We start from the raw sequence: 5,567 nt of genomic DNA on the forward strand, positions 1-5,567 counted from the left end.
AAACTACAATAAAATAATGACATTAGAATTTCACCACAGGTTTAAATCCAGAACAATACTGCTTTTTCTTTTCTTTACAGCCAGCACCTCGTGACTGAGTTGGCCACTCACGTGAGTGTTGCTGCAGGATGCTACTAGCTACTGCCATGAATGATACCAGACAAGCCGGGGTCTCATCTGCACCTCCCAGCCCTCCCTCTCCACCGCGGCAGGCATCGCGGGTAAGTCACTCGGAGGCACAGTTTCTTACCGCTAACCCTGTCACTTTTGGCAAGATCGCTTACAACTCATTCAACTTTTTAATACTGTCAACTATTTAAAATATTCTAAATGCCTGAAAAATAAGGATTTTGCCTTTTTTGATGTAGTTTTACAATGTTTATTCTTACTCGCAGTGGAAGCTCAACTTCACACCTAAAATATACCTAAAAACGTTCCTAGAATCTGCTGGGTGGCTGCCACCGTGCCCTGCTGGGAACCCCGGCGACGCAACCCACCTGCCCGTCGTCTCCAGCCGCAGTGCAGGCCACCGCGTGCTCGGTCTCTAAGGCAGCCCAGTGCTGACAGGCGGCAGGCAGGCAGCCTGAAAAACAAGTTTCTCCTACTGTTTCGCACTCCAGCAAGTGTGCTCTGGGCACAGATTCCCGTCCCTGCGGCGGGAGACTTGTGAGGGGCTGCAGGAGTAGGAGGGGACGGACAGCAACCTTGCCTTGACTTCCGTAGCCTAACTGCAAGGCGACTCTTCTCTAGGAATGTTCCTGCCTGCCCCCGCCCCCGCCTTTTTTTCAAAATCACCCTTCACAGAGCCCTGTGCCTGGACATCCTCCTTGGAACCTGGGATTAGTGGGAAGTATACTGACTGGGAAGACCAAGTTCTCTTTGCTCCTTTGACCTCCGCCCCTGGCCTTGCCTAAGTGCAGACAAAATACATAAGCCGTAGAGACTGCTTAAAGTTCAATTTCAAACGTCTTCGTAAGTCACCGGAGAGAGGGTCGGGGAGTGAGGGGGGGGTATGTTGCCCGGACTCGCTTCCTAATGCCGCCCGCTGGGCTTGGAAGGGATCCACCGGGCAAGTGCCTGCAGGAGCCTCTGTGTGCTTATCTCCCGAGGCCAACACGCCATCGTCTACACCGCTGAACGCTCGAGAACTGTTGGAGGGCTGAGCAGGAGGCTTAGCGGGAGACTGGCAGTATGGCGGCTTGTCTTCTACTGAGGGAAGGTCTGCTGCTTGACGGGCTGGGAGACCGGTGGGGCTGGGCAGCCTGAGGGCGGCCCGCGGTGCCATGCACACTGCCTACCATCTGGGAGGGAGGGGGGCCCACCACAGGCACATGAGAGCCAGACGGGGCACCCCACCGGCCAAAGGATAGGCCTGGGCACGGACAAAGGCTGGCTGCAGGGGTGGGGCCGGACCCACTGGCAAGGTTGAGAGGCGAGAAACAGGTGCCCTTAGACCTGGCCGTGGAAGGGCAGCCGAGGCCGGGGCAGCTGAGCCCGGATGCTCTTGGACCCCTCTCCTAACCAGCAGTCACGCCCCAGGCTGTCTGTGAGCAGCCTGGACGAGGCCTGGAGAGGCAGCAGCAGGAGACTGGCCCCCTCCGTCCCCAGTGAGCAGCACCAGGGACGAGGGCCCTGGCTTCACGCACAGGCACAGCTGTGGCTGCAAGGGCGGTGCAGGCTGGCTGAGTGAGGCCGTGAGGCTGAGTCAGGGCCAGTCGCTCGAAAGGCGGGAGACTGTGATGCCCCGCTGTCACTGGCATGGTCACTGGGGCAGATGAGACGGGCCCTGGAGGGCGTGCTGAAGGCACTGGTGATGGTGAGCACAGGGAGCTGATGCTCTCCGCTCCCCACCACGTCTGGCCCTTGCTGGACACCTTGGATATGCTTCATGATTGCTCTCGTTCTGCGTGCTCAGTGGCTGCTGTGACACGGAATGACCTTCTGTTGTACAAGTGGCCCAACCAGCATCAAAAGTAGCACATTCCTTCTCCCGCTTCTGCTTCTGCTCCTTCATGCCTCCCGCACGGCTCACTCTTTCACCCGTGTCCTTGATAGCCATGAAGCCACGACAGATCAGCGCCGAGCAGTGCCATCACGACATATGTCAGAGAAGCCTCTATCAAGTTCCTACCTGGGACACAGGAAGTAACTTTTTCTATTGTTTGGTCAGCTATGAGGTTCTTAGTATTTTCCTTTCTTTTTTTTTTTTTTTATTTAAATATTTAAAGTTTATTTATTTTGAGAGAGACAGGGATAGTGCCAGTGGGAGAGGGGCAGAGAGAGAGAGAGAGAGATAAAGAGAATCTCAAACACTGTCGGAGCAGAGCCTGATGGGGAATTCCATCTCCCAAACCATTAGATCATGACCTGAGCCGAAATCAAGAGTTGGTCGCTTAACCGACTGAGCCACCCAGGCGCCCTCTTAGTATTTTCATCCGCAACTTAGAGCCCACCTGCTCATGCCCACAGGACCGCCGTAACTGTTTGCTTTCTGGGTTTTCCAAAGAAGCCTTTGAAGAACTTCCTTTCAGCTTTCAATCTTTCGACAGCATCTTCACAGCTGTGCCTTCCTCTGGACTCCTCAACTTGTACATGGCCAAGGTACTCAACTAGGAAGCTGCGATTTCCAGTACAAACCCTTCTTCATCTGCCTGCCACTGATATGCGCGACTGGCCTCTGGATCACAAACATCTTTCTCTCCCCTAAAATTTTGCCGTAGACTTTGTTTTCATTTTAACAACACTGCTCTAGTCTTGGGTGTGACCTTTACAGACTGTGTGACTTTGGACAAATTTTGTAACTTCACCAAGCCTCAGGTTCCTCGTCAGTCTTCCAGAGGGGTCTGAAGATGGCTGGTAGCCCAGTACTCCAATTGATGGATGTGAATGAAGATCTTGGGGCTCGAAAGCAGCTGCACTGGACCTCCTCCAAATCTGCCACTGCCCCCTGACCAAGTCCAGGGTCACTGCCTCTTCCTCGGCCACCGGCAGCCATCAAGTGCCACCACCTACTCCGTGACAACAGGCCTGTCTTCTTGATCTGGCCCTGATATGTACCCTTGATCACTTCCATACAAGAGTTTTTTATTTTTTTAAATTTTTGCTAATTTATTTTTGAGAGACAGACAGACGGACAGAGCGCAAGCAGAAGAGAGGTAGAGAGAGAGAGGGAGACATAGAACTGAAGCAGGCTCCAGGTTCTGAGCTGTCAGCACAGAGCCTGATGTAGGGCTTAATCTCACGTGAGATCAAGACCTGAGCCAAAGTCAGATGCTCAACCGACTGAGCCACCCAGGTGCCCCAAGATGAGCTTTTTAAATAATAGCTACAAGTATGATTGACATAGCCTGAATTCACCTAGTTAGAGTGCAGTTCGATGGTTTTTAGTATTTTCACACTGTTTTCGAATCACCACAATTTTAGGACATTTTCAGCACCCAAACAAGAAACCCTGTCCCCATTAGCAGGTACTCACCTTTTTTGTCTTCCTCAGTCATAGGCAACCACTAATCTACGTTCCGTCTCTACAGATTTGCCTTCTCTCATAGTTCATATCAATGGAATCACACAATATGTGTCCTTTTGTAACTGGCTTCTAAGCGTAATGGTTCATTCATGTTGTGTTGTATTATATTTCAGTACTTAGTCCCTTTTTAATGCCCAATAATAGTCCCCTGTATATTTCATATTTTTCTATTGATGTAAAATTGGTATGTAGCATTATATAAGGTTCAGGTGTACAGCATTATAACTTGACATTTGTATACACTGCAAAGAGCCTAGTTACTACCCATCACCATACACCTGAGTCCTTTACCCAGTTCGCCCAGCCCCCACTGCCCTTCCCTTCTGGCAACCACCACTCCATTCTGTGTGAATTTGTCTTTGCTTTGTTGGTTCATTTGTTTTGTTTTTTAGATTCCACCTGTAAGTGAGACCACACAGAATTTGTCCTCTTCCATCTGACTTATTTCACTTACCGTAATACCCTCAAGGTCCATCCATGTCTTTGCAGATGGCAAGATTTCATCCTTTCTTATGGCTGAGTAACATTCCATTGGGTGTATACACCTCATCTTCCTTATCCATTCATCTGTGGATGGACACTTGGGCTGCTTCCCAAGTTGACTGTTTACTTGGCTCTTGTAAACAATCCTGCAGTGAACACAGGGGCACACAGATCTTTTCAAATTAGTGTTTTTGTATTCTTCAGATAAACCGTCTTCTGTTTATCCATTCACCAATTGATGGATATTTAAGGTTTTTTTCTGCTTTTGGGCTATGAGGAATAATATTGCTATGAGCATTTGTATACAAGATTTGTGTACACATGTGTTTCCAATTCTCTTTGGTGAGAAATGAATTCACCTAGCAGTGACATTACTGGGGGCAGATGTTAACTCTACCTTTAACCATCTGAGAAACTGTTTTCCAAATCATTGGCACCATTTTACATTCCCACCAGCAGTGTCTGTGGACTCCAATTTCTCTACATCCTTGTTTTTATCTCTCTTTTTGATTACAGTTATTCTAGTACATGAGAAGTAGTATTTCACAGTGGTTTGGGTTTACCATTCCCAATGATTAAGGGTGCTAAGCATCCTTTCCATTTTTCTATTTTCTTTGTTGAAATTTCTATTCAGAGATTTTGCCCATTGTTTAGTTGGCTTGTATTTTTATTACTGAGATGTAAGAGTTCTTTCTTCTAGATATAAGTTCCTTATTAGATACATGATTTGCAATTAGTTTCTCCCATCCTGTGGGCTGTCTTTTCACTTTCTTGGTGCTGTTCTTTGAAACACAAAAGTTTTAGTTTGATGAAGTTCAATTCATGTATTTTTTTCTTTTGTTGTTGCTTGTGCTTTTAGTATCTTATCTAAGAAATCACTGAAAGGTTTTTATACTACTCCAGTCGTCAGGAAAAATAGGACAGAGCAGATGTCAAGGAAAAAATGAAGTTTTCCATTTCAGCTACTATGCCACATAACTGGCAATTCTTGGTCACAGCTGAACAAATCCTATGACCCTGTGTGCCTTGGGGCCTGTGTCTGGTCTCAGTGAGATGAGCCAAGAAATATCAGCAATGTGCCCTGGGGGAAGAAAACACTTCTAGCTCTATCTTCTCTGCAGTTTGGAAGGACTGTAAAATGGGAAGGATAATCAAAGGAAAAAAATCTTTAAAGCACCATGACCATAATGTTCTGATGAATTTCAGATAAAAGTCAGATAGGACTCAACTAAAATTTAGCTTTGTTAACTACAGGAAAACTACTCGATCATGTTAGAAATGGCATCTTTCTATTAGGCTGCTTCAAATGATGGGATTTGTGGAACAATGATGGTGGCGTCTTGATTAAAAATATCTGCTTGAGTGGGGCACCTGGGTGGCTCAGTGGGTTGAGCATCCAACTCTTGGTATCAGCTCATAATCTCAGCAGGGTCATGAGATCGAACCCTGTGCTGGTCTCGGCACCGAGCCTGAGACACATTCTCTCTCTCTCTCTCCCTCCCTCCCTCTCTCTGCCCCTCTCCCCTGCTCACACACTTTCTCTCTCTCTCAAAATAAA

The 5,567-nt window shown here is 47.8% G+C and overlaps 2 pseudogenes; both read right to left on the reverse strand.

Annotated features, from left to right (window-relative positions):
* Positions 1–695: 695 nt before the first annotated feature.
* LOC120219829 lies at positions 696–1,883 on the reverse strand (annotated as a pseudogene).
* Positions 1,864–2,995, reverse strand: LOC120219830 (annotated as a pseudogene).
* Positions 2,996–5,567: the final 2,572 nt, after the last annotated feature.

The sequence above is a fragment of the Hyaena hyaena genome, unplaced genomic scaffold (assembly GCF_003009895.1).
Source record: "Hyaena hyaena isolate Hyena2069 unplaced genomic scaffold, ASM300989v1 scaffold_652, whole genome shotgun sequence".
NCBI lineage: Eukaryota > Metazoa > Chordata > Mammalia > Carnivora > Hyaenidae > Hyaena > Hyaena hyaena.